This window comes from Gambusia affinis, linkage group LG09 (assembly GCF_019740435.1).
Source record: "Gambusia affinis linkage group LG09, SWU_Gaff_1.0, whole genome shotgun sequence".
Taxonomy (NCBI): Eukaryota; Metazoa; Chordata; class Actinopteri; order Cyprinodontiformes; family Poeciliidae; genus Gambusia; species Gambusia affinis.
Window position 1 is genome coordinate 28,828,070 of NC_057876.1, and position 27,278 is coordinate 28,855,347.

General features: G+C 38.8%; 1 protein-coding gene across 3 annotated transcripts in view; it reads left to right on the forward strand.

The window, feature by feature from the left end:
• The first annotated feature begins 23,443 nt into the window (after positions 1-23,443).
• The window catches only part of lingo2 (leucine rich repeat and Ig domain containing 2), a 193,314-nt gene continuing 189,479 nt past the window's right edge, over positions 23,444-27,278 (forward strand). Inside the window, exon 1 of one of the 3 annotated variants that reach the window (XM_044126815.1) lies at positions 23,444-24,117. The gene's annotated coding sequence lies outside the window, so the exon portion shown is untranslated. The remainder of the gene's footprint in view (positions 24,118-27,278) is intronic. The other 2 variants (XM_044126810.1, XM_044126816.1) reach the window with 2 other exon arrangements.

The following is a 27,278-nucleotide window of genomic DNA, read 5'->3' on the forward strand; positions in this document are numbered from 1 at the left end:
ATACATCTTTTAAAATGGTATTTGAATACATTTAAACAAACTAATGTTTCAGTAAAACAACGTCAGCACATCCAACCTTGTAGCTAATCTAATCCGGTTCCTGTAGCTGTTTAATCTCAGACAATAATCTGAGGAAACTGTTCCTCACTCCTCAGCTGTGGATGCTCTTCTTGGTGAATGAGAGACTGTAGTAAATTATGAAGAAGGCGGTAGGTAGGCAGCATCTGCAGACATTTTCATTTTATTAATCCAATAATTCCTCTGCAATCCTGAAAATACAAAACAAATGTTTCTTTAAACAGATTAAAAACTACAGAAAGAAAACCCTTCATTTGGTTTGACCCAGTGATGTAATCAGTGATGTCATGAGCCTATACAAACAGGAAGTGCTTGGCCGGTCCCTCTCCCACACACACACACACACACACACACACACCCACACACCCACACACACCCACCCACACACACACACACACACACCCACACACCCACACACACGCACACACCCACACACCCACACACACCCACCCACACACACACCCACACACACACACACACCTCATGGATGTTGGATCTGAAGGAGGGAACAAGCAGCAGTGAGTTTAACAGAAATAATTTGAACAGAAAGATTCGATGGTGTTTCCTCTAAAAACACAAACTGACTTAATGCTAATGCTAACAGACTAGCCTAGCATGAGAAGGAAAGTTACAACATCAATGGTAAACTGAAGCAATAACTAGAAATTATTATTAACATAATTAATATGTAGTTATGAATCTGTTTTTAAACAGAACTATGTACAATAAATGATCCAGAGGAACTTCTTACAACATTACAGAAAAAAACATAATTATTGATAATGTTGAAATTAAAAATTGAGATAATCTTTTGGGTAAAACAGAAACGTAAAATAACCAGAATAATTAGAGGAAAAGTTGCTTGTGTTGATGTTTTATTCAGTCAGACATGTTTTCATTGAACTAATTGGTTGTTTTCAGAAAGACGGTTAAAAACAGACACCTGACACTAATCTCTTCATTTATAATAAAACCTTGTAATAGGATTATTAATTTGGGGGGAAAATAGCTTATTGAAAAAAATTATTTTTACCCTTTTTAGTATTCAGTGGGAAAATGTTTAATCATTTTAAAGCTGAGCAGCTTTTTGCATGTTTCCTTTGGACAGTTTATTGTTGTTAATGATCATATCTGACATATTCGTCAGATTATGCTCTTTATGTGAAATGGCATTTGTGAGTTTTAATTCAAAAAACAAATTTCAGTCACAGTAACTGTAGATTTGTTTAAACCGCTGTTTGTAAAAGAGCTTAAAATAGTTGATGAGTGCGTGGGTACTTGTGACTCATTTCCATATCTGTCACTCCACGCTCGGATCAGTCAGAGCACATTTTGGTGTTTACAGGCAGTGGGTGTTTGGTTCCTGAATGGAAAATAATGCAGGGCTTTTATTAACCACTCTATATAGTAAAGTAGTTTTGTTCTGGATGTCAGAGTAATCAGTGGTGAAGAAAAAGTCCGAACAGCTTTAAACTTTTAAATTAAACCAATTTCTGTCTGTAATATTGAAATGTGAATGAAACGACACTCTGCCATAATTTGGTCATATTAAGTTTTGCAATTCCCTGAGAAAGGCTCCCGTTTCCCCGCACTCCTACTGACCAGCATTACCATCATTACGGTTTGTGTGCAGGTCTTTAATGTTAACACAACTGTAAACAGACAATTATAAACCTTTAACGTGGTTTGAATTCATATTTTTAATGTTTGCTGACCAGTGCTGATGAACAGTGGGCCAAGGAAGTTCCAGATTTAAAATTCAACTGTGATGCTTTTCTCAATCCTGTCAAAGAGACGGTGACCTTTCGGCTGGCAGCCAATGAAGATGCCCCCCCCCCAAAGGTCATGCTCTGCTTTAGAGAGGACATCAGAGGAACACGTCTGACTCCAGTATGAAGTCAGTGGTTTGGGACAGTTTTTCTTTAAGGAACTGGTTGCACAAGGATTCTGCATTTATTTAGGACTAAATGCCAGACAGACGCTGATGATAAATCTGGTGACGCCTGAATGTTTTCACAGAGGAACACTGTGAGAGTTTATGTATGGAGGAACGTCAAGATAAATCTTCATGCAGTTTGTCAATGGAAAATGACAGAGCCTGAATAATACACTTTGTATATTCATTTAGGGAATTGTTAGAAGAATAAGATGTGTTGCATTTTTCTCTTGAAAATGTGATTCTGCAAATGGACTTAGAACAAAAACCATGAAATTGATTTTTATATCTGAGAGGTCTCCCATGCTGGTCCTCGTGTTTCTGCTGCACACCTGAAGTAAATGAATTATTTAATGACAGAGTTATGCAGCTGGCTGCCTGCTGAGGAGCTGATGCAACCGTTTGAGTCAGTGGTGCTGCAGGGAGCTCATCCGAAAGGACCCGGGTTTGGACCCCGGGTTCGGACCCCAGGTTTGGACCCGGGTTTGGATTTAGTTCTTGTGCATTGGTTGAACTAAATAAAACGACCCAATTCAACGCTCAGCTGGGAAAAATGAGTTATTTTTTAAAGTATTTTTTGTCATTAGTGAGCTTTGTTGAGCAGTAAGGAATGGACTGAGATGAGGAATCGGACTGAAGCCTCTGCATGTGCTGCTCCTGCTGCACCAGCAAAAGTTGATTCACAGAAACTGAATTCAATATTGTGGAGAAGAACTCAGTACTGAATTACTGAGATCAAAACCAAACTAAAACTGTGAGGGAGTAAAAATGAGGAACATTTTTAATCATAATAATGCAGTTTTTGCCTCAAATGTTTAAAGAAAATCTCCCTGTGGTAGAAAACCAGAAATCTAACCAAAAGGACTTCTGGTTAAGCTGCTTCTCCTCACTAATTAGTTTGTTTCACAACCAGAGCTGTTTGAATCCCAATCAGATCCTCAACTACAGAGCAATAAATCTGATTAATCAGGCAGCTTTAAAACATGAGTGGAGGTAGAGAAATAAACTCTGTTCTTCCTTTCTGAGGGTTTTACAGTCAGAAAAACATTGTTTGAGTCCCGAGTCCAGCAGCTCCTGGAACGAGACGAGACCAAGATTTAGGAAGTGCCGTCTGAAGAGGAGAAAGTAAAGCTCTCTAAATGCTTAGAGCCAATTTTAAACGAGCATTTGGGGAAACATCTTGAATTGCTTAGTTGGTAAATTTTGGTTCAGTTTTATTTCTTGCTGAAAAATTAAATCTAGTTTAGTATGGTCGCAAATTAATTTTTAGTATTTGCATCCGATGACTCAGGGATGCCTGAGGTTAGAATGTAGTTTTCATTGGTCTCAAAAAATAAAAAAGTGATTCAGATGGGGAAACAGCTTCTCACATGTTGACTTTGAAAGTTGTTCTTTTGCTACATTTAGGGTAAAACCAACACAGCGTTACAGAAAAAGAAGGTCAAACTGGATCTTCATTGAGGTGGTGGTCAGGTGAAGGTCTGGGACGAATCCAGGAACTCAATGGAGCCGTGAATGCTGCTCCCGCCTCAGCGTCCTGCTCACACAGCGTTTTGTGACCGGAAGCTACAGCCAGCTTGGGCTACACAGCCAGACAAGCAACTCAACCTCTGAATTATGTTTCATTATGGGGTGGCCTAGTTAAAGTCTGGGCTTCAGTCTGATTAAGATTCTGCGTCATGACCTTACTCAGGTCATTCATGCTCGAAAAGCCTCTGATGAAGAACGTATCCAACCGAAACTAAAATGTTTTTGGTATTTATTTAGGATTTTACATCATTTTAATGGGACATCAAAAAGCTGAGGCAGCAAAAATCATTGCATGTAAACATTCAAATATTATTAACATAGGAGCAGAATCCATGAATCCAAAATGAAATCCATGTTTAATAAGAAACTGTGGTTGTTTCTTTGCAGGCTGGGGTTGGAAACCGACACTTATGGTGATAATAAAAAGTTTGTTTCCCAGTTGTTAAATAAATAATCAGCCTTTTGTACTCAGAGATGAGTTTTTTCAAATCTTCCTTGCAGCACACTTGTAAATGTGTGCTTAGCATTCGCTGTTAGTGCTGAGTTTCTGGCTGACTTTGGCCTAGTTTTCCATGTAATCTGTGTCTCTCCTTGCACCCTACACAACATTCCTGACCTCTTTCAGACTGTCGGTCCAATGAGGCCTCATTAAAACCGGTTCTGTGGAAAGGTTACATACAACCTCCCCATGTTTGACTATCAGAGCATCTCATCAAATACGGCCCAGTCCAGACGCTCCCTTCACCAGGAGCTTCATCACCTCTGTCTAAAGCCAGGATTTTAATTTACCGCGTTGCTTTTTCTGAAGCTGCTCATAAAGTGCTAATCTATCATAATTTATGTATTATTCTGTTTTTTGGTTACTTCCAAAAGTAAACAAGAATTAATAATCCTGATGTTTAATAAATTTATCTAGTTTCACACAAAAGTATTTGATAACCATCCAGGAAACATTTTGTACTCGAGAGCTAATCCAGATATTTTCTGTAAACATTTTTTGAATAAACTTAAAATAAAATGCATAAAGTTGAATCCTGCTAGCTCCCTTTGTGGAGACCATAAATCATTTTCCACTCTGTTCAGACATTCACCTTAAATCCAGTTTCATAAGACTAAGAAGAAATAAAGAAAACAAATCATACAAGACAGAGAAGTGTTATCTGAAGAAATGTTGGATTTGGACTCGGATCTCTTTCTCTCAGGAGAAACGAGTTTTCTGACTAACCTCAACTTTCATCTCTCTATTTTAATATAACTTTGATCATTCAGCTGATAAAATACTTTTTTTTCCCCACCAGGGGGTCCTTTTTGTGGGCTCTAGTGTCCCTTTTATCATGGTAGGCTGACAGGAGGGGGGGAGGAGACATGCGGCAAATGTCGTCGGGTCCGGGAATCAAACCCGCGACGGCCTCGTCGAGGACTGAGGGCCTCCAGGTGTGGTGCGCGCTACCCTCTACGCCACCGGAGCACGCCCCCTGATAAAATACTTTTATTGTGTTTCCAATTAATCATCTGTGGACAAACCGTCAAAAATGAGACACTTTAATTTGAAAAGTGTGATTCTTACTGAGCAATGTTAATGTCGAAAATAATATTTTGAACTTTCAGAGAGATGTAGAGCATAAATATTTCCATCTAAATTAGGCATCAAAGAGCACAAAGACAAATCAGTTATTAATACAGTATTTTAATTCAGGAATAAATATTTATTACATATACAGAACAAACAACATTTATTTCAAATCTAGAAAGATTCTTATTGACCAACCCTGATCACATTAAGATTGCTACATTTTGTAAAAACTGCCTCCATAACTGGAGCTAAACCTTCATCTTCAGTGACGTGCGGTGAGGTTCATAGCTGGTGAGGCACTGACGTCATCAGAATCAGATTTGCAAATATATGCATAGATTGACAGCAGTTTACAGGTTATGTTTCACTTCTGCATCCTTACACATACAAACTGTAGCTTACAAAACACACATTTCCTTAAAAAACAAAACAAAATAAATGTTATTACTGTCTTACCTTTACTTATAAATGAAGTCCATGCGTCGCTCCTTCTGCACAAAAACATCCGTCACTTTGCGATAGAAGTCCTCGTTACCTTCCTTCCACTTGAGAAAACTTTTTTAGTGTTGTAATGTAGTCATCCATGTCGAAAGTCGGGATAAGCGAGAGGAAAAAAATCACTATCTCTATTATAATCTATCGCTGCACTTGACTTGCTTCCCGAATCGTTTAGCCTAGCTCGCTGTCACTTACTCGGCAGTTGAGGAGTGAACAAGACGAACGTCTGGGATCTTGAGCGCCCCCTGCCATGAGGCAAGAGAACTGCCTGCCTCACCTCGAACCTGTTCTCTGCCGTTTATAATCGCTCATTACACGAAACACGTTACACAAACACAGTTGGTGACAAAAAGCACTGTACATTATATACATAAGCTAAATTATTGGAAATAAGTTCACATATTAAATGTGTTTAAACCATTTTATTGACGCCGTACAGCAACATGCTCTCTCCGCTTAGCAGCCAGCGCAGAGCCAGGGGTTGCGCAATCCAAGGTGAGGCAGAGCTCGCTGCTGCCTCACCGGCATCGCTTCCAAGCATTTGAATGGGAAAATAAGAAAATTCAGCGATTTTGAACAAATAAAAATAGAAATTGGTGAAGCTACATGAAAAATAAATATTTTTTAGTACAAACCACCGGATGAATATAACAATTTAAATTACTTTATGATTATATATTTTCTTTCTTTCCATGATGGCTGATGAGGCACTGCCTCACCTGCCTCCCCTGACCGCACGTCACTGTTCATCTTAATCTTTTAATCTTGTAGCACATTTATCAGAAAGGGAACTATATAAACACACACACAATCTGAAGTTGGTTTAAAACTTTGTTCAGTGTAATCCCTGCTTTATGTCCCACTTCCAAAGTCTGTTCCAGTAGAAATCCCAGGTTTAGAAATAATCTCCCTCCTTGGAGACGTGGCGCCCCGGCGACGGCTGCATCATGTCTGCTTGTTGTTTGTTTTAAATACCTTTGATGCGATTTGAAAAGGAGCCACAGACACGAGCGAGCGTACCCTGCTGACTCGTGGCAGCGTCTGCGTTAATGGATGTTCGTCCTATCAAACATTTGGAAACAAAACAGTAATCAAGGACATTTGTAGTGGGGATTCAACTTTCATTATAGCACAAACCAGCATAAAGCCCCCAAAGCTTTGTGCATGTTCAGCCAACAAACTCATAAAGCAATATGGCTGCCGTATGCTCCGCAGTGACAAGACCAAATGACTCTCTTGCCAGAGATAATCAGCTTTGTATGTCATGTTGACATGAAGTGAGTGCTAAGGCATATTGCACTTTGATGCTGGCAGCAGTGGAACAAAGCTGATTTTGAAAAATGCAATTGGAGAACACAAAGAGAGACAGCAGCACAGAGCCTAAGTGGCATGTGAATTAGACAACAAACAGGGAGCCTGAACTGGCTGGGAGTGGCTTGGAAAATTAGAGCTGAAAAAGTGAAGCACTTTGTGTCCTGCTCACACAATGCAGGGGTGAAGAATAATCTCTTCATGGGGTCTTTCTTGGGCTCAAAGCTGTGGGAAAGTTAAAACAAGAGTTACCCAAATGAAAAGCAGCAGGATGACGAACACAGACTAAAATCAATTGTTTTAACATAAACTACATGTAAAAAATCACATTTGACGCCTTTCTATCATGACAAACAAGTACTCAGTATAAAAATCTGAGCTATGGCACAGAGAGAGAAAAATCACAAGCAGGAAAGGTCTCCGAGTTTTTTCTTTTCTGCTCTTCATAAGCACATTACATCTCAGTATCCTCCGCCTGCTGTGCCACAACAATCTCAGCAGGACCTGAAAATTGCTTTGGTGGCAATGATAATGAGATACAAACCTTAACATCATCTACAGTCTCAAGAAAAATTACAAAGCCACCTTCTGTAGCAGCATTGGCTAATCTATTCCGCCCCCAGAGTAGTGAGGAATACATTATAAGTCTTTTAGCCGACTACTTGCTCTGCGAGGGTTTTAAAAAATTGCCCAAACCACCCTTCACTACTTCTTTTATTTAGAGGCTGTCAGTGAAAGCAACACTTTAAATATTGTATTTGGACAGTAATAAATCCTTATAGTCATGATTAAACAACTGCAGTAGGATCAGTTATTACAGCCCAGTTTAATAATCTGACATCACAATGACAAACAGGATTTCTAAAATCCAGTTCTGTCCTGTCAGTCGCCCCGGAGAACTGCAGTGCTGTGCAAAAATATTTCAGTGCATGATATGAAGGTTTTTGTGATGGATCTGAACAAGGAGTTGAGTAAAGAAGGAAAGGAGGATGCTAGGATTTCAAGCTGTTTTCCGAAAACAAACCTGAAAGTCACTGTTGCATTTCTGTCCAGCCTCTTTAATCTGATAGCTTTAGATAAAGAACATTAATCAGAGAAGCAGTTCGGAGATGACCCATGGTAACTCTAGTTTCACTGCTGAGGTGGAAGAATCTGATGTCAGGTCAACCTTTAGTCACGTTCTTCACAGAAAATCAGAAAACAGACCAGAGGAACTGGACGGAGCTGACTGGAGGATTCATGTGGATGGAGATAAACAGAATAAAATCTGTTTCTTATCTCTTCCTGCTTCTGACTCACAAGTAAATCCAGGAAGAAAACCTGAGACTGGGGTCGAGGGTCACCTTCCAGCAGGTAAATGACCTGCAGCATAAAGCCAGACCAGCCATGATGGCTTAGGTCAAAGCTTCACAATGGCCTACTCAAAGTCCAGAACCAACTAACTGTTAAATCTGTAACAACATGTTTGTGTTGCTCCTCCATGTTCAACCTTCCAATGTAAATATGTAATGTAAAAAAACCTCCAAACAGAATAGATAGTTTTCTGGAGTTGTGTAACTAAAGACTTTAAAGTGTAACACTGCATCATCCATCAAACCATCAGAGAGAACATGATGTATTAAATTTATTCCACCATGTTTTCTTTATTGATGTCTTCACTGCCTGCTGCAGTCTAAGTCTTATTTATTTATTTCATCATTTAAATCTCAGATGCATTTGTTTTTCCTCCATAAACCGATATTAAAAACAAGAAGATCATCCACATTATGACTACATGTTAAAACCAACCCCTAACAGGATTTCACAAATAACTGAAAACCTTCCCCATGATCCACAAACAGAAGGGATTTACAATGTCTGATAGGCAGCATTTAATTTCCGAGCATTATTAAGGGCAGGGAGGCCTCAGTGTACGAATCTGCAGCACAGCAGCCCACACTTTGTATTCAAAAGCATTTTCTGGCCCCTTGCAGTTGTATTACTTCCAGTTACAGCTCATGAATAACATCAAACAGACCATGAAGTGCATAGAAATAGAAAATGTGATAACTATGAGGGTGTAACCAGCCTCTGTTTGAAGTACCTTTGAGCCTCTGGATCTTGAAATGTGGGTAAAAGGAAATGCTTATCTGTAGTGCTGTGTAATAAAAATCACTAGATAAATTTGTTGATTAGAAGATTATGGACATAGTATGAAAAAGAAAATTGCCAAAGGCATAACAGTAATATACTCAGAGACTGCAGCTTGTTAATGTTGGCTTTGAACCAATATTTATTCAAAACTCACATCAGATTGCTTTAAATATTAGAGACATTTTCCGTCCGTCCGTCCATCTAATCATATAAACAGTACATCTTAAGCCCTACATAAACACTGTACTTAGCGGATGCTAATGCTAAAGCGCTAACTTGAATTCAAATTATGACTGTCCTTAAAGACAATACCATCAAGCCCCAATTTAATTTTTACATTACAATTTGCATAATATTTTATAACGCTCTTATAAATTGTGTTTTTTTTATATGTTGCCCTCTATTGTCCATGTTTTTGTTTCTGTTTCTTGTTTGTAATAAAGTTATTGGAGAGAACACGAGGGGAGGAACCTGAACTTATCCCACTTCAAAATAAGAGCATGGACATAAACATCAAACTACTTGAAAACATTTTAACAGCTGATAAATAAAACTTCAACATAAAGTCACACATAGTGTTGCTATGCTACGTGTTAAACGTGAATGTGAACTGTACGTGTTTAAGAATTAGAATTAGAATTAGAATTCAACTTTATTGTCATTGTACTGTCACAAGTACAAGCAACAAAATGTAGTTTGCATCTATCCAGAAGTGCTATACAGGATATAAATATTTATTATATAAATATGAGGGAGATAGATTTGGCAGAAAATGGGTAAATATACACATCACTTGTTGAAATATGTCGGTACATTCTCATTTATGCGATAAGCAGTCAGGATTTTAATGGGATGGTGTGTTTCAGGGAAGCTGTGTGTGCAGGGCGGCCATTTCCTGCACTTCACAATAAGATGCTGATCATCGATGTTCTCCAGTATGAAGAGTGAACTGAGACGCTACTGTGGAATGTAAGTGTTGATAAAATAAGTCATATTATAATTACATGTGCTCTAAATCAGTGTGGTGTGATGCAGCTCTCGGTATTTGTGTGTGTGTGTGTGTAGGTGTGCGTGTGTGCGTGTGTGTGTGTAGGTGTGCGTGTGTGCATGTGTGTGTGTGTGTAGGTGTGTGTGTGTGTGCGTGTGTGTGTGTGCGTGTGTGGGCGTGTGTGTGTGTGCAGCCAGAGGCCACTGCCGCCGTATTTCTTTTCTTGTCTTTTATACATTGTATTTTCTTTTTTGTGCATTCTCTCCGTTATTTTACAGCTAACCACATTTCAGCTGTAGTTACCTAATACATGTTCTGATTTCTGAACAAAAGTAAGAAGCAAGACAGCTTTGTTCAATCTGTCTCAACTGGAAATAAAATATACTGCACATTAAGATCCCCAGTTGAGGCTAAGTAATTCCCGGGCTACATGGTGACCTTTGACCAGAATGAGCATCAGAACAGTTTTTGTTTGTGTTAAACTCAAAACGTCTGAAGGTTCCTGCAGTCTGACCTGATTCCACATTGACTCAGCAGAAAGGGCTTCACTGCTGACAATATGATCAGATTTCTATTATTAACACTTTATGACACTTTGCAGTTCCAGACTGTTTCTAATGACAACATAGTGGAGCAGATTGTGTTTAAGGTCTGCCTGAAATGGCTGTCATAGTGTCAGAAATGTGTCTCCAAATTAATTATCTGCTTGAAAGCCTAAAAATGCCAGCCATGATTTATGCATATTGTTATCAAAGATATGCCCTTTAAAGAAGCAACTTCCTCTTTTGCATTATTTCCATGTTCTTAAAACGCAGTTCTAGTTAATGCAGACGCTGCCTTTTGTGTTTCACAACAATAACAATATTAAAGGTGCATTATAATCTCATTAAATCTATAGATGATACATCATGGGTTGATCTCATGCAGCTCAGATCATCAGGCAGCAAAATAAACCTAAAAACACACATAAATATCAGATAATCCATTATTATTATGTTTATATTAGGTTTAGTATTTATTTAAATGATCATACAGAGTTTCCTATAACAGACATGTATGTTCTGATTATAAAACTTTATAAATGTTTTGTTGTAGGACAGTGACGATGCATCACATTTTATAATTTATTGTGGGAACAAACTTATTCATATGTGATTTTAATTGCATTTCTTATTCAGTAGAAACACCACATATTTTGACACTAGGAAAATGTCAATAAAGTTTTGTTTGTTTGTAATGGAGGTGCAGCTACTGCGGTTCTCTGGTTTTGGTTAAATTGGGACTAATAACCGCAGCATGTACACAGAGAAGAAGAGACTAAAATTCTTTATTCCTAATCTACTCAGAGGAATTCAAAAACACACCTTGACTTTTTATTCATGCTCTTTGTAAACATGGAGGTTATAAGATACATAAAGGCTAAAATGTGCATAATGTTCATCTCACAACTTAATTTATTGTCTTCTGCATCTTTGTTTTTTCATTCCTGTTGTGTCAAGCCCAGACTCGTATTCCTGTAGGCCCCTCCACTTTGCAGAGATCCGTTCTCACTTTGCTGGTTCCGATCCAAGCAAAATAAGTTTCTGACTAAACACTACAACTGAACTCTAATGCATGTCAAATAAGGCTTGAGTGTGAACCTTATACAAATGCAGTTTTTCTTCACTTCCCAGAGCGTCGAGGCACACTCTATTTTCAACAACCACTGACACATTTAATACGAAGCGCTTTCACAGCCACTTCTTCTTATTGACCACTTTCCAACTTGGCAGGCATGCAGTTATTAAGACATAATAAATAACAGCAGGCATCTCCTGTAGGCTGTCCGTAGTGCCAGTGGTGATGTGAAAGCACCAGAATGAAGAATGCATGTGGGAAATAATGGAAAATTACATTAAAGAACCCCTCATGTTGCTGTTCTTTTGTTTTTCAGCAAACATGTTGTTTGTCCCCATCAGCCAGAGACTCAAAGAAAAGTCACAAAGGTGAAGTGAGAACACACGGTGCCCCTGAGCGCCACAGATACATTGCCTTACAGATATAATTTTTCATTATATAAGCTTACTTTGACAAATGAGGCCAGATGATATCTGGGAATATGTACATGGCAATAGATCATCCTGCAGAGCTGTGCTGAAGCTGCAAACTGTGCTCTGCTGGCTCAAGTGATGTGAGGAGAGGAGTTTGTTTAAGGTCCTAATTGGTTATCTAAATCTTCATTATTCACTTGTTTAGCAGACAGCAGTTTAAGGCACCACTTGATACTGTTTGTAAAATGAAAGGCATGAACACAAATAGCAAGATGGCTTCTCATTCATTTAGCCACTCAGAGTAAATAAAAGAAATGAGCAATAGAGACACCTTCGTGTGCCACACCACTTTAGCCTCTGTAATTGTGGCCATAACTTATTTCAGGCACTTCATCCCACACAGCCACCTACTACCTGATGTTCTATGAGAGCGCCGCGTCTTCCACACAACGATAACGCTTTCTGAGTGGCCATAGTGGAAAAATGTTTGTATTCCAGACTTATGTACAGAGTCAGCAGTGGAGTGCATGCAGCAGTGTCACCTTGTCCTCTATACAATGTGTGGCTTCCTTCCCCGGTACTATATTTTCCTTCCTTCTCTTGGGGCAACTGGATGTGTTTTCTTGCTTTTGCACAGAAAAAAAACCACAATAAAAATGCTGATGCACATTCTGACTCAGAAAGTATCAATTTATGAGGATGACTAGATAGATAGATGGATGGGTATATTTTATTCATTAAATTATGAAATATGTCCTGTGAGTCTCATTTGTCAGATTAAGTTCCTTTTGAAAATAACAACCTTGAGCAGGTATTAGCCTCTTTTGCTTTTGTTTCTTTAGCTGTTAGCAAAAGATTAACCATGATTAGGAGAAATAAAGGTGTTAAAACATCTAATTAATCAATATAACTCATTTGGTGATGGAGCAGCTGAAATAAATCCACTTTTCATTAATATTCTGCTTTATCAAATAGCTCTGTGTGAACAAACAAACAGCTGGTAGCAGGGTTGTCTTACAGCACGGTAACGTTTGATTAATGTAGGTTAAATGCCCAGATTTTTGTGTGTGTGTGTGTGTGTGTGTGTGTATGTGTGTGTGTGTATGTGTGTGTGTGTGCGTGTGTGACTGATGTTTGTCCCTTTACCCTTTGTGCTGTCCTGTGATCTCGATTCAATTCAAAGACACTTTATTTATCCCAAATGTTGTAACTCTAACCAGTGAAGAGATGAGACTGCTACTGACACACTACAGTAGCAGTCAGTGTTGCTGTGATTCTGAAGAGGCCTCTGACTGAAGACTCTTAGTGTCATGACATGCTAGCAGCTCAGTTCCCGGGCAGCAGACATGAAGTTCCCGGATGACACCATCAGTTTTGGCCAAGTGCTGCTAATCCTCCTCATTTGCTTTTGCTGCTCCTTTAAATCCATCTGGCCATTGCAGTCAGATATGATCATTTCCTGTTATGACCAACAGAGATGGTTTGAACTTCCTCCTCCTCTCTCTGCTCTCTCGTCCTGCTCTGCATCCAGGACTTCTTCTTATCAGCTCCTCTGGGATTCGAGGTCACAGTTCAGGTGTTATTTCAGCTTTTTCAATGCTAAGCAACGGCTTGCAGTTGGAATAACAACACACTGTTGCCATGGTTGCACATCAAAACTATTCAAAAGCAAAATAGAAAGAATAAAAAAATCCTTTCAGCCACACAGCGTCCAGACTAGAGAAAATAATTGTCCAAACCTGCAAAGCCTCAACCAACAAAACGACAAACAAAAGTCCAGAAAAAGAACCGAAGCACAACTGAAGTTCTTCCACTTTCTGTCAGGATCAGCAGGTGTAGAGAATGGATGTACAGACCCAGATTATTCATAACCCATGGACGTTTACCGTAAGATGTTTGAACATTTCAGCAGCTCACAGTCCAGACTTTAATATGACAGGGAGCTAAAGATTAGGGTGATGGCAAAGAGTGCTTCCAGCCATTGCTCAGTAACTATATAAGTCTGACTTTAACGTGGAAAACCGATTTATCCACTAATGTTTCAGAAAGGCATGAATCATTTTTAACATACCATCTTTTCATAAAATGTCAATGAAAACTGATTTTCTTCTTTTGTTTTTCTTCATAGATAATTCAACTTATTTAAATTAAAATATATATTATGTTGAGTGAATGTATCATTCTATTTGGGCTATATTGTTGTTTATGAAACATCTTAAATTCTCTGAATTGTTCTCCATACCTCTGACATGCCGTCATTATCATAATCATTTGCATACAATTTTAATACATTGTTTGTCCCACAGGGCAGCAGGTGCAACAGTAACAGAGAACAAGCATCATTTTACAATGAAACATTTCCTCCAGAGGTAAAATGGATCCTAAATGCACCAACACAAAGAAAAATGATGCACACACACAACGACACGATGAGAGCCACACGTAGAGCTGAGAGATAGAAATAGACCTGGGTGTGTAAATTTGTGCATCAGCCAATTATATTCAGTAATGAAGTATCTGTAAGTCCTGAATTAATTATAAAAGAGCAAGATTCAACTTGCTTTAATGTAGGTATAATAAATATAAATGAATAAATAAATCAATTCATGGAGCTAATACAACAGTTTTCAGGGTTCAGGTCAGTGGATTTCATAAACTAAAACAGATTAAATGTAAAGATCAAAGCTTTGGGTGAACAAGTGAAATCATAAATTAACCAAGGAAAGAAAATGAAAACCTGTTAATGATAGAGGAAAAACAGTTTCACATTTCTTCTCTGGTTTGTGAGTTTATGAATAACAATCCTCTGAATGTAAATGAGCTGGTTAAAGACGGGGGTCCGAAGCCTTTCTGTGTTCTGTAAGATTTTTCATAATTAACAGAGGTACAAGGCTTTGAGCAAAGAAATGCATAAAATATGATGTTAGCTAAAGGATGAAGTATCTCTTCTACACAAAAACACGATGTTACCCCACAGACACACAGCAGCTTCAGAGGTCAGGCAGGTAATAGTTTTAATCAGTGAGTAAAAGGACTTTTACAGTTTGGGAGAAAACTGATCCTGACTCCAACACAGTGTATCTATTAAACTGCAGAAAGTCAAATGGATTATTACATTGTTAATACGTAGCCATTAGCAGGCAGCTGCGAAGGACGGCACAGTCTGCAGGGCTACTTGTAAATGTTTCATTCTTAATGGTGAACATATTCTATTTGCTTTACTGTCTATAGAGCTGAGGGTGGATCTCCTCTGTCATGGAGGAACCAGAGTTTTCTGGATGAACATGAGCAGACTGGATCTGAAGAACAGAACCACCTCTGTCAAGGTTTTAGTGATAATTATAGATTATTATACATACATCCAGGCTGTGCCAGGTGGTCATTATGGGGTCAATGCCGGGTCATGTTGACTGGCAGCCAAAACAATGGGATTAGATCACTTTAAATTTTGCCCTTGGAATATTTATTCCACAGCCAGACTGACGGCTAAAGTCATCAACGCAGTGAGTCAGAATGACCAACCTGCTGAGTAACTGTATGGAGTAAATCATTTTTATACCAGAAAATGTTGCTATAAATCATTTCATTGAATATTGTTGCTATTGTTGTGAGTCGAAGCCAAACTCCAGTTTATGAACTTTGGCTTTTAGTTTTTGGTCAGCTCCGTCCAAAGGACCCAGCCAGAGTTAAAGTTTTCTCAAAAGACCTAAAGATGTGAATTTCAAAGAGCAAAATGAGGTTTTGACCTTGGTAGTTAGGATGGAAATTGGAAAAATGTCCATTTCTGAAATAAATGAACAAAATGTTTATAGATATCATTTTAGTTTTTGTTTGGATGTCATAATTTTTTTAAGTCCACAGATTTGACTGATTTGTTTTGTGTCCCTGTACATGAATCATCCTCCCTTGCTGTATTTGAAATATTGACATTACTTTTCCTACGTCATAGTTCGTATTTTAAGGCCTCAGTCAGTGAAGTTTTCCATGCATTCTGAATACTGCATGCTTGTATTTGTACTTTATAAACATGCGTTTGTCCCACTAAAATGTGGTTTGGATGTTCTATGATGCTCTTAGATTTTGTGTCAGGACAGGAAACGGAGCTGCTGCTTCGCATCTTAAGCCACTTCAAAGTAAGAGCATGAATATAAACAACTACTTGAATGATTCTTACCATAACTAGAAATGTATTCAACTGATAGCTTATGAAGTAAATTCACTCTTCAGAATTTCCCCAGAAAAAAAATAATTATCTAAGTGGGCTAAATGTTTTAAAAGTTAGCAACAAATGAGCTTCACTGTTGGTGCATCAGCACATTAACGGATTACCAGATGTGTTCCCACCACTGGCTGTACTGTATCCATTTTCATAAATATGTGCACCAGATGCTTCTGCAGCATTTTATTTATGAAAATTACATTATCCCCCAAAAACTGCAGATTTTAGAGTGGAAATATTCAGAATTGAGCAACGCATTGAATGTCTGCATGGATTCTGTGTTGGGATTTACAGCGTACAGTAACTCTGAAATGTTTAGTGCAAAGACTTGAGAGGGAGTGATTGTGACTGCACTGTTTATAATCTGTTAACAGATTTACACTGACTTTGAAAATCATCATTTCTTAAGAAACAACGTTTACGTCTTAAACATGGAACCATTTTATGTTGTAGATGGAGAATTAAAGTTGAACTCTGAGTCATTTCTAATTGCAGCAGCAGAGTATAATCTTTCAAGCACTGCTCCTAAGATCGCCTCCTTTGCTGCATTAAGCACAATATTCTGTTCTCAGTGTCTGTCATTTCACAGTTTAAAGGTGAGGAACCCTTAAATTATAGCAACATGATTCATAATTTTTGTTGGGAGACCTGTACAAAAGAATCTAATAGGCAGATTATAGGAGGAAAATAAACTATGAGATCTGTAAAAGTCAAAGGAAAAAAGAACAACACATGCAGCAATTTCTAAGAAACAGCAACTACTGACTTCATGGTTCGTATCTGTTTTTCATGTTTGAGTCTAAGTAATTTATATATTAACAAGCTTCTGGTATAATTCTACCTGTAGATTGGAAATTTTGATCACTATTATTATCAGAAATGTGTCAAATGGGAGATATGTTGGTTTCCTGGAACATGTTCAGGTTTTAAAGCCCAATCATTTTCAGCTAAACAAACCTTCAACACGAAGGTACCACCACCATCTTTTTCACTTTTTATAATGTTTTTAGGATTGAAAGCCTCTATTAGCCACTATGTTTGTGTAATTGTACTGGTGGAAAACCAGTAATGATCCCAAATGAACATCAAAACTGGGTTTGTGATGAATTAACACAACTGGAAGTTTTTAGAACGGCCAGATCTCAACCCTGTTGGAATTCAACTATCCCCAAGAAATTGGTCTGTTGCAGTCGGAGTGAACAAAAACCAAACCAGGAGCTTGTTACTGTGAACCTGCTGGACATGTTACCAAATATTACTGAGGCTGTTTTTCATCATCTATGTGTAATTTTGAATTTTTGGAACATCAGGATTCAGTGAAGTTATTTGTTGTAACACTGCAACTCCCAGGAAAAATAACAAGTAAAGTAAATTATCTAAAGCCCAAATTAGCATAATATTCATGTGGATGACGAGTGGTTACACATTTCTGATTCCACTGTACTTTACTCACATTGTCATGCATCAATAGACTTTAAAACCAAGGAAAAATATATCACCTATATCATAATTGCATTGTGCAAATTCTATTTTTTAGGGAATCATTTAAATATTAAAGTAAAAATAGATCAAATTGTGATTGCTTCTGTAGCAGATGAATAGTTGACTCTTTATATTCCTAACATATTTCTCTTGAATCCATTGTAGTGTGAGATGCAGAGTATCATCATGACTCACTGCTACATACCTTGTAGTCATCTTTAGCTGCCTACACATGCATTTCTGACCTTTTGAGATGCAAAGATGTAGCAGAAAAGAGAAACGCTGTTCCTGGTTTTTTACTCTACTGAAGCAACATTTAACAAATCTGCCATTATGTTGTTCGTATTTAATTAGCCTTTCACATTATGTCTCATGGTGTTTGTATTTGACATCTGATTCATCGTGATTTCACATGGAGTTTATCAAAATGTTTAGGTTTGTGATGGAGGGACAGAAACAGGTTTCAGGGTCAAAATGAAAGTCTGATAGTGTGACATGTTTAATTTTAGGCCTTTTCCTCATATTTTATGAATGTCAATTAGAGTTGAGGTTGTGTGTTTTACCGGCTCGATCAGAAGAAAAGCAGACTGCTGAGACCTATAAAGAACTGCTTGCCAACACACATGTGCAGATAATGGAGAGCAAGGTCACGTATCTTAGTCAGAGCTGTCACAGCTGCTTGAAAGCAAGCCAATCCAAACACCTGGGAGATGTTTTGAATTAATTACAAAAAGAGTTTTTGACATTTTTTTACTTTGATTTTTTAGCAATTTCCAGGAAATGTTTTGTTTTTTTTTCCTCACATTTGATTTACATTTTATTCTAACTTTGCAAAGTGGATCATAAGAAATTCAAGACGTACTTTTGATTGTACTGTTCAACATGTCTTGTTTTTATAACTCGTATCTGATGTATTTGATTTATCACAATCTTTACAACAGCAAATGAAACTACGATGGGATACCAGCCTGTAAATCAAGATATAACCATGAAGTAATAAACACTAGACCTTAAATATCTAGAATGGTTGAGGACTCAATAAGAAGATGCTAACACTGTTGATGTAATGGCAGCCATAGAATTAAGAAGAAAATCCTTGAAAATAAAAATCAAGGCTATCGTAGTTATTTCTCTGAAGACTTCTGTTCTTGAAACATGATGTGCATCTTTTCACACACTTCAGAGAGACAATAGCAGGTATGTGTACAGTTTGATCAGCGATGTGAATCTGTGTAGGAGGATATGTGGGACAGGCTTAACAGTGTTTCTGAAGTGATTAGTCACTCCCTTTCTCTACCACATGGAAGACAAACGGAGCTAATTGTGCAATCTTAGCTGCTTTTGAAAAACAGCCGTGTAGTTTATTTTGTAAAGAAACTAGTGACATCCAGCTTTAAGATGGTTTACATCTTACTTCTTGTCAACCATCATTGAATAAATGCCTTTGTCACACTTAGAATGGGAAACTTTACTGATATTTATTAGGATGATATTTGAAAGAGCAAAGTATGAAGAGAAATGGAAATGATGCATGGTTTTCAGCATTGTTTCCAGGGAAAAATAAAAGTGTGACACACATTCATATCCAGCCTCTAATAACTCACACAATTCCCCTTGATTCTCATCTACCTTCATTTGGCATTTCTGTTATTGCGCTTGATTTCTCAGGATGAATTTCATCTGGCCCAATCAGTGAACAGAAGAATCGTTGTCTGCTTAAGGTTGTAGTTTCAAAATGGCAGCAGAGGAAATGGAGGAAGCCTTCAGTGCTTGCTGGCTACAAACACTGAGCATTTAAAGTCGGGTCAAGAGGAACGTTTGTCACAGGTTATTGCTGATGAAGATGTTGTGGCCCTGCTCCCCAGGGGGTTGTTCACAGAGCAGCATGTCTTCCTTTATGATCGAGCTGGTGCATTTCAGACGTCACAGTCAACAGTTAATGATTGGGTAAAATCACATTCAATCATTTCAAACTTCAACACACTCCAGCAAGCTGTAGGAAATGCCCAGAGTATAAAACCAAGGGTTGTTTTTACAAGGCTAGGGTGAAATTATTTTTGACATTTTCCAATTCAACTTTCACACATTTGCTTTAAAAAGAAACATTCACTTTTACAGGAATCCATTCATTGTGTTTTCTCTTGTTGAACTGCTCCAATAATCTCAGGTTTGTTTTCTCTGGACATCACAATTAGAATTTTATTTAAGGTTGAATTATGTTAAATTACAGTTATTACAAGCATGCTGTGTAAATAAATGTAACCCATAGCAAACATCTTGATGAAGTTACCAGAGGAAGCAGGCGTTCGCCACAGAACCGTTCAGGCTGCATATTTATTATCATCCTGTTGGGCAGACACAGTTTCCTCTGAATCGAGGGAATGTTCTGGAGTTTTTTCTTATCTTTATCCTCTTTATCCTAATGAGGTTTAATGAGGCTTAATGAGATATGCTCCCCGCCCCCAATTAGTTCTCCCTTTACATGTCTGACTTTAGATTTGCTGTTGATCAATGGGGTGGAGATGAGCCGTTTCATTTTCCTCAAGGCTAAAAGTATTGGACAACATTTGGTTCTGAAATGAGTCCAGATCCTGAAAGACATGCAAGGTAAACAAAGCAAAGTGTTGAACTGAACACAAGCGATGTAAATGAGTCATAATTAAGTTCACACAGACGGCTTCCTGGTGCCAATAAAGATGTAAGAGTGTGTTTCCCTCCTCATTGGGATGGAAATAATGTCACCTTCACTTACATTCAACTATTAAAGGAGATAAATTTGGTCTTCATCTCCTATATAAACAGTTACTTGATGAAATATTTAGACAGGGAATATGAAATGTCTCACTGTGCACCAAGATCATAAGCAGGTAAAGGTGGTTAATATTCAGAACTCTTAATAAAGTTTGACAGGCCAGAGTAAATATGTCTGAGCTGAGTCACAGTCAACGTCTGGTCTCATGATGAGCTTTGTTGCAGGAAGAGCTTCAACATGAAAAGGCTTTTAAATTCCCACTTAGCTGCATTAGAACCGTCAGCGTCAGACAACAAGAACGACGCTAGCGCTCAGAAACCTTTTGGATGGAAATGTAGATCCATAACAATCAGAGTCTTAAAAGTTTGTCATGTTTGGAGTTTTCTGCAAAACTTTTCCATGTTTAGTTCCCCTGCAACCACAAAAATCAGTACATTTTGAATATGTTTTAGATTTTTATTTTAAGGCTCCAAACAATGCAAATTGGTTTTCAAATCTTGCCACAAATTCTCAGTTGGATTTCATTCTGGACTTTGAATAGGCCACTCTAACACGGGAATCTGCTCAGATAAAAACCGTTCCACAAAGAAAAGATTTATGCTGAAATAACAGACAGTAGGATGTGTTTTACTAGTTACTTGACTTTTGAAGGCAGCTGCTTGCTTTGGGTTTATTGACAGAGGTTACATTAAAGTGATCCCAATACAAATGCAAACCAACATCCTGAATATTTGCAAAAGATTTTCCAAATTATGTCGTATCATCAGAGTTCCTCTTCACAATAATGCTCTACTTTGAGATCATGTACCACATAAACTGCAATGTAAGTGAAAAAATGTTTTAAAAATTCATAATTCATGACCATGTGGTTGATAGTAACTTATTTAATTTAATAAAGCTCCACTATCATGATATAAAAATGAAAAAAATCATTTATTATTAGTGAAACATAATACAAAATGCTCCATTTTTCATTTTCCTCTGACAGTTAAGGTGCATTAAGAAAACCCTTGTCGTTGTTGGCTGATGGTTTTGGGCGATGAGCCACATGATTATTGATATTCAGGAGCGTTGGTGGCGTTGCCTCAGCCAGAGGGATTATCTCCACCACGTTTCAGAGTCAAAGGAAACAGCAATATTTCTGTAAAGATACATACATTTACTGAATGCTGCCTCCAGTTTTAGAACATTTGTCACATTTTTAAGTTGACTCACAGACATTGTCAGCCTCACTCTGCCACCTGGCAGCATCGGTGAAAAACCACCAATCAGAAGGTCCGGCGTTTTCTCCTGCTAGTTTACTGGCAGAACATGGAAAACAGAAAATAATCTCTCCATATCTTCTTAATACTCACCTCACACTATTTCATTTTCACAACACAGGAAGACAGGATGATATTGGAAGATAAGATTGCTGTCAATTTATTATACATTTGATGCTGACACTTCAACAAATTGATGAACCATAAGAGGAACAAGTAACCCCAGTTAAACACTCTTCTGTTGGCTGAAGTAGTGAAAAGGATCCGGAGCAGGCAGAGCTCCACCATTCTTTAAAATCAACAACCTTGAAGCAGGTATTCAACATACTGTTTATGAATACATTTTTTATTGTTTTGATGTAATATTTTAATATTAAACGTTGTGTTGTTATTATAGTAAGGATGTAAAAAAAGACATTCTCAATACTATAACTGTTTGAGCTGCACATGTAGCAGGAGTTTTTTGGGCTGCAATCTACTGGCTTTTTCTAGAGTATGAAACAATTTTTTATTTACTTTTTAATTAAAGCTTTCAGTAGCCAAGAAATCAGTAGACAAAATATTGGGGGAACAAAGTTAACCATGTTGAAGGAGTCAGCAGTTCAACATTTAGTCCTGATACGTTTCCTGAAACGTTTCCTGGGCTTTAGGGCTGCAGTCGTCTCATCACGACTGTGTGAAAACTGGAAAAATATACATCCTAACATGTACTTTCTATACTTCCTGCTTTATGCTTAGCTGAGAGGTGAAAATTGTTAGTCTGCATTTCATATAAACGGATGAAGGTGTCAGGGGTTACACAGCACACCAAACAAACACCCAGACTTATGGGAAGCACAAGTTTAGCAAAATAATTGCCTAGCTTTAGTATCATTAATTATTCGCAGTAGGTGTGTAGTGAGAGACGATTCTTTCACTGTCATGAACCTTTAAGTACAAAACAAATGGTTTATGCCAGTAATGGCCTTGCAGGTTTCTGCAGGACCATATGTGAGATTCAGGTTCAGTGGGAGACTTTCATGTTACAGATTGTTTTTGTTTACATTATTTATGGCGGCGTGCCGCAGGTTGTCAGCTGATTACTGAGTATGCACATGCAGCGGCTACAGCTTACGCTTCTGAAGCAGCTAATTATATAACTTTGCACCTGCTTCTGCACATGCATTGTCCTTGTTTCCATGCAGCGTGTTGCTCTTGCTTGCTATTTTCGTCCTCCTCTTCAGTCACTCTTGACAGTTGGCCAGCATCAAGCCGACTCCTCTAAACAGAGAAGTTATGACAAAGAGATGAGATGCAAAGCAGCATCAGCCCCAGGGATATTTAGCAATCAGGTTAGGAGGATGAAGAAGGGAGATTCGATTGCCTCTCTGCTCGATGCTGTTGCTCCTTCTCTTCATATCTGTTTGATTTTACATATTTATCAAACCTTATTTGTTTCTCTAAGGAGCATGGGCGGTGAACCTTTCTGTCTGACACGGCTGGAAATGGCACAGCAGTAATTGTCAAGAGCCAGAGCAAGAGAAGTGCATATCTGTGCGTGTGTGTGTGTGTGTACGCGCGCGGGCGTGTGTGTGTGCAGAGGGAAGGAGAGGTAGGGAGGTGCAGTGTGAAGCAGGGAGGGAGCATGTAGGAGGGAGGGAGGGTGAAAGAAAGAGAGGGAGAGAGAAAGAGCCCCACAGCGGGAGAACGAGCAGCTCGTCTCATTCCGCCGCTTCCTCAGCATCCATCGCAGAGGAGCGAGCCGCAGAAAACACAAACTGGAGAGAAAGAAAGGGTCAAATCCACTGATGAGGGAGGATACTATGGAAAAGAAGACATAATACAGGCTCACTGGCATCCACTGTCACATGTCACAGCTTTGGTGGAGGTGCGTGAAAGTTTCCATCCTTAAAAGAGAGGAGGGGGGACACCCTCCTCTTGATGTGGGGATGAAGAGCAGATGCTGAATTTCCCTCTGAAGGCAGGAGAAGAGCTGCTGAACAGAGGACCGGCTGGATTCGCTGCACTGGAGCTGCTAGTTTCTCCTGTTTTCCTCCTGCTCAGTTTTTCCCTTCACCATTCTTTCAGAAGAATACATGACATTACTTCACCGAGTCAGGCTGGAATATCAGTGGAAATCATCTCCAACCAGGAAAGTATAAAGGAGTGGATTATACACAGGTTGAGTGAAGGACATGTTTTCCAGTAAAAGTAAGTTGTGATCAGAAGAAGCTCTAAATGTGGTTCTGATTCTGAGACTCTGAGGATTTTCACCTTTTCTGTGGAGCAGCACTGAGCTCTCCGACGGCTTATCTTGGACTATTGGAGTTTGGATAATATTGGAAGGTAAATAAATATCACTTCATCATTTCTGAATTAAATTACAGAATTCATAAGCTCTGGATGACCAAATCAGCCCCATGAGAAGGAGAGAATCTCTTCTGGTTTCTGATCAGTTTTGCTGAAGCGTCAAACTTAGGATCTCCATCTCCTCCATGCAGCCGCCCTGCATGTCTCACAGAGAACATGATTGCTTTTTCTGATGGCTGCTGGCAGGCTACTCCCCTCTGCAGAGAAGAATGTATCTGTGTCTATCTGCATACTTGTGCATGTTTGCTGAGAAAGGAGATGCCTGTCTATGAAGCGATTCATTCCCACCTCCGGTGCCACATCGTATCACCAGGGGAGGCTGGTGGAGGGGAGGGGAGGGGAGGGGAGGAGGGGAGGGGGGCATAATTGCGGCAGTTGTGTTCTCCCGGCTTTTTGTGATGTCTTGAATTTGCGTGAGGGGAATTAGTTTTGGGCAGCAGCTACTTTTCAGTGAGTGGCTGCATTTTAAAGGATGCCTTGTTCTTTTTATCGCTGTGGACAGAGAGCTGATTGTGTCCAGCGTTGCACTATCTCCAACGCCCTACATTATTCCTTCACCCTCCTGCTTCTGCAGTCCATTTCTCTTACAAAAAAATTCCATAGCTTCTTTTTTAATGTGCATTTGAGTCTTTAGTGGTTTTTTGAAAACATTCCTCAGTTTCTAAATGAAATGAAGAGCCTTTCTGGAGGCTGTCTCCATGCCTACATGTTCTTTTCATGAGGAGCAAATCCACTGCCCTCTTAATCAATATGAGACAAGTGTAAGGCTACCTCCTTTTGTAACGCAGTGTTTGAAATATTTATTTCATGAGCTTCCTGTCGCTCCCCTGAAATATTTAAAATCCCTGAATAATGAATGAGCTGTCTGTCACAGCTTGCTTTTTGGCATTGGCACATGCTCACAATGCCACCTCCTCGTGTAACATGCAAACAGTGACCATTAAATGCCTTTGCCTCTGGATATAAAAATTTCAAAAGGAGTCTTTCTCCTCTTTCAAATCATCCACTGGGGGGAAGTGGAGCCTGATGGGAAGTTGATGACAGCTCCTGTGTACCTGTCATTGACTCGTCCATCCTGGCTTCCAGATTGCCAATTGTTCCAGTGGATATATGACTTGATTGCAAGGAGCTTCGGCACACAAACGCTCCATTGAAATTGAAATTTAGCATTCAGTTGACATAGTCTCTTTGCTTTCCCTTGAAAGGGTTGCAAACCAGTTATCTGTTCTGCCTGTTCATTTCACCCACACCACGCAGCTGCTAAATATGCACACAGGAGTGTGTGTACGTGTGTGAGAAGGGAAAGACTTTCTGGATCTGGTGTGTGTGTGGGTGTGTATTTGTCCAGACCTCTGAGCTTCATCCCTTTTGATGTTTTATTGAGTGTTAACCATGGTAGAGCTGACGCATTCCCTCTGATATGGAGCAGCACGGTTGAAGGAAAGCACTAATACGGACTTTGCTCTTCTTGTATGTGCTTTAACTCTGAATTAGTGACGCTGCATCTGCTTATTTCAGCCCTTTGGATTTGGTAAATGATGAGGATTAGGCCCGTATGTGTAGGTGCGAGTCCTCGTACACATCTGCCTTGTGACGTGTGACGTTTGTATACATAAGCAGTGTGTGTGAGTGTGTGTGTGCCCAGGTGAGAGTGCCTGCGTGCGAATCCATAATCCTGCTCTCTCTGTGTTGCAGCACGCAGCCCGTTTTCTCTCCACATTTTGACATTAATAAAGGAGGCAAAGACAAGGCCCTCCATTTTCAGAGCGGCTGTGCTGCAGGACGGGCAGGGAAGAGAGAAGCAGCTTTTTCTGTTTGGTGGATATCCGGCCTGCCGGACACGACGTTTACGTTGCTCTGAAATCAACAGAAACAACAATAGGAGAATAAATACCAGGGTTTTAATTGAATACTTTTAATTAAAAAGTAAAAGTAATCTGGGCCAGAATATGAACCAGCATCTGGCCAAAACACTGACATCTTTAAAATAAGATAGATCAAGTAATCCGATACACCATTTAGGTTTGCTATTAACAGGATGTGTGTGTTATGTCATAAATCAGACTTATGATCTTAATATTAGCTGCAGACATGTACAATAAGCCTCATTAATATGATTTAAGAGATGCATAAAGATCATCTTCTTTGCATTTTCATCTTCATTTGTAAAGACAGTTTATTATTTCATCCTATTTAAAATAGGAAAATATGAGTTTGAATAGTAAAATGTTTCCATGTTAATTCCTGATTCACATATTAACTGTAGTTTATCTGGATATCTGAAATCTGGCTAAAATATTTATCAGCACAAACATTTGTATACATTTATAATCCTGTAGATCATTATGGCATCCCATTCGCTCAATAATTCATACCGTTATGTTACAACTAGAAACCTGTGTGCATTTAATTGGAACACATAATGGAAATAATTTATGGTTTCAGAAATCTTCTGTAATTTAATCTCAGTAAAAATCCAGCTGCTCTGTGGAGGCCTTTGGAGGAGCTGCAGAGCTCTGCAGCTCAGATGGGAGAAATATTATCTAGGTACTCTACGAACCCGACCCGTATGGAAGAATCACAAAGAGAGGAAAAGACTCAAAGCGTTCTCTTTTCAGTGGACTACAGACCAGAGAAACACAGCAGACATGAGGAGCAAGTTGTTGTGTTTGAAAGTGAGAACTGGTACATTTTCCCTCCATCCTCACAGGGAAACAAAGTGGTGGCAGCATCATGCAGGGGGCGCTCCACTACAGCATGGAGCTAAATACATTCTTAGAAGAAAACCTGCAAGACTTTAAACTGGGATCAGATTTTACCTTCCAGAAAGGCAGCAGCCAGAGCATGGCAGAGTTCAAATCAAAGCATATTCTAGTGTTTGAATGACCTAGTCAAAGTCCACACCTAAATTCCATATGCAATCTGTGTTGGGACTGGAGCTATTCAGACAAATGGGTCAAATCTGACATCGAGCAATTCTTCTTTAAGAATGAAAACAGTTTTTACTTCAACTTGATAGAATCCAGCGTTTTCTCCTGAAATGTTGTCCTGGTTAAAATAGTCGTGTGTTGGTTATTTTCAGACAACAGTATCCAGCTGTTTGAAAAGAAAAGCACATTTGGATCTTGACAGGAAAA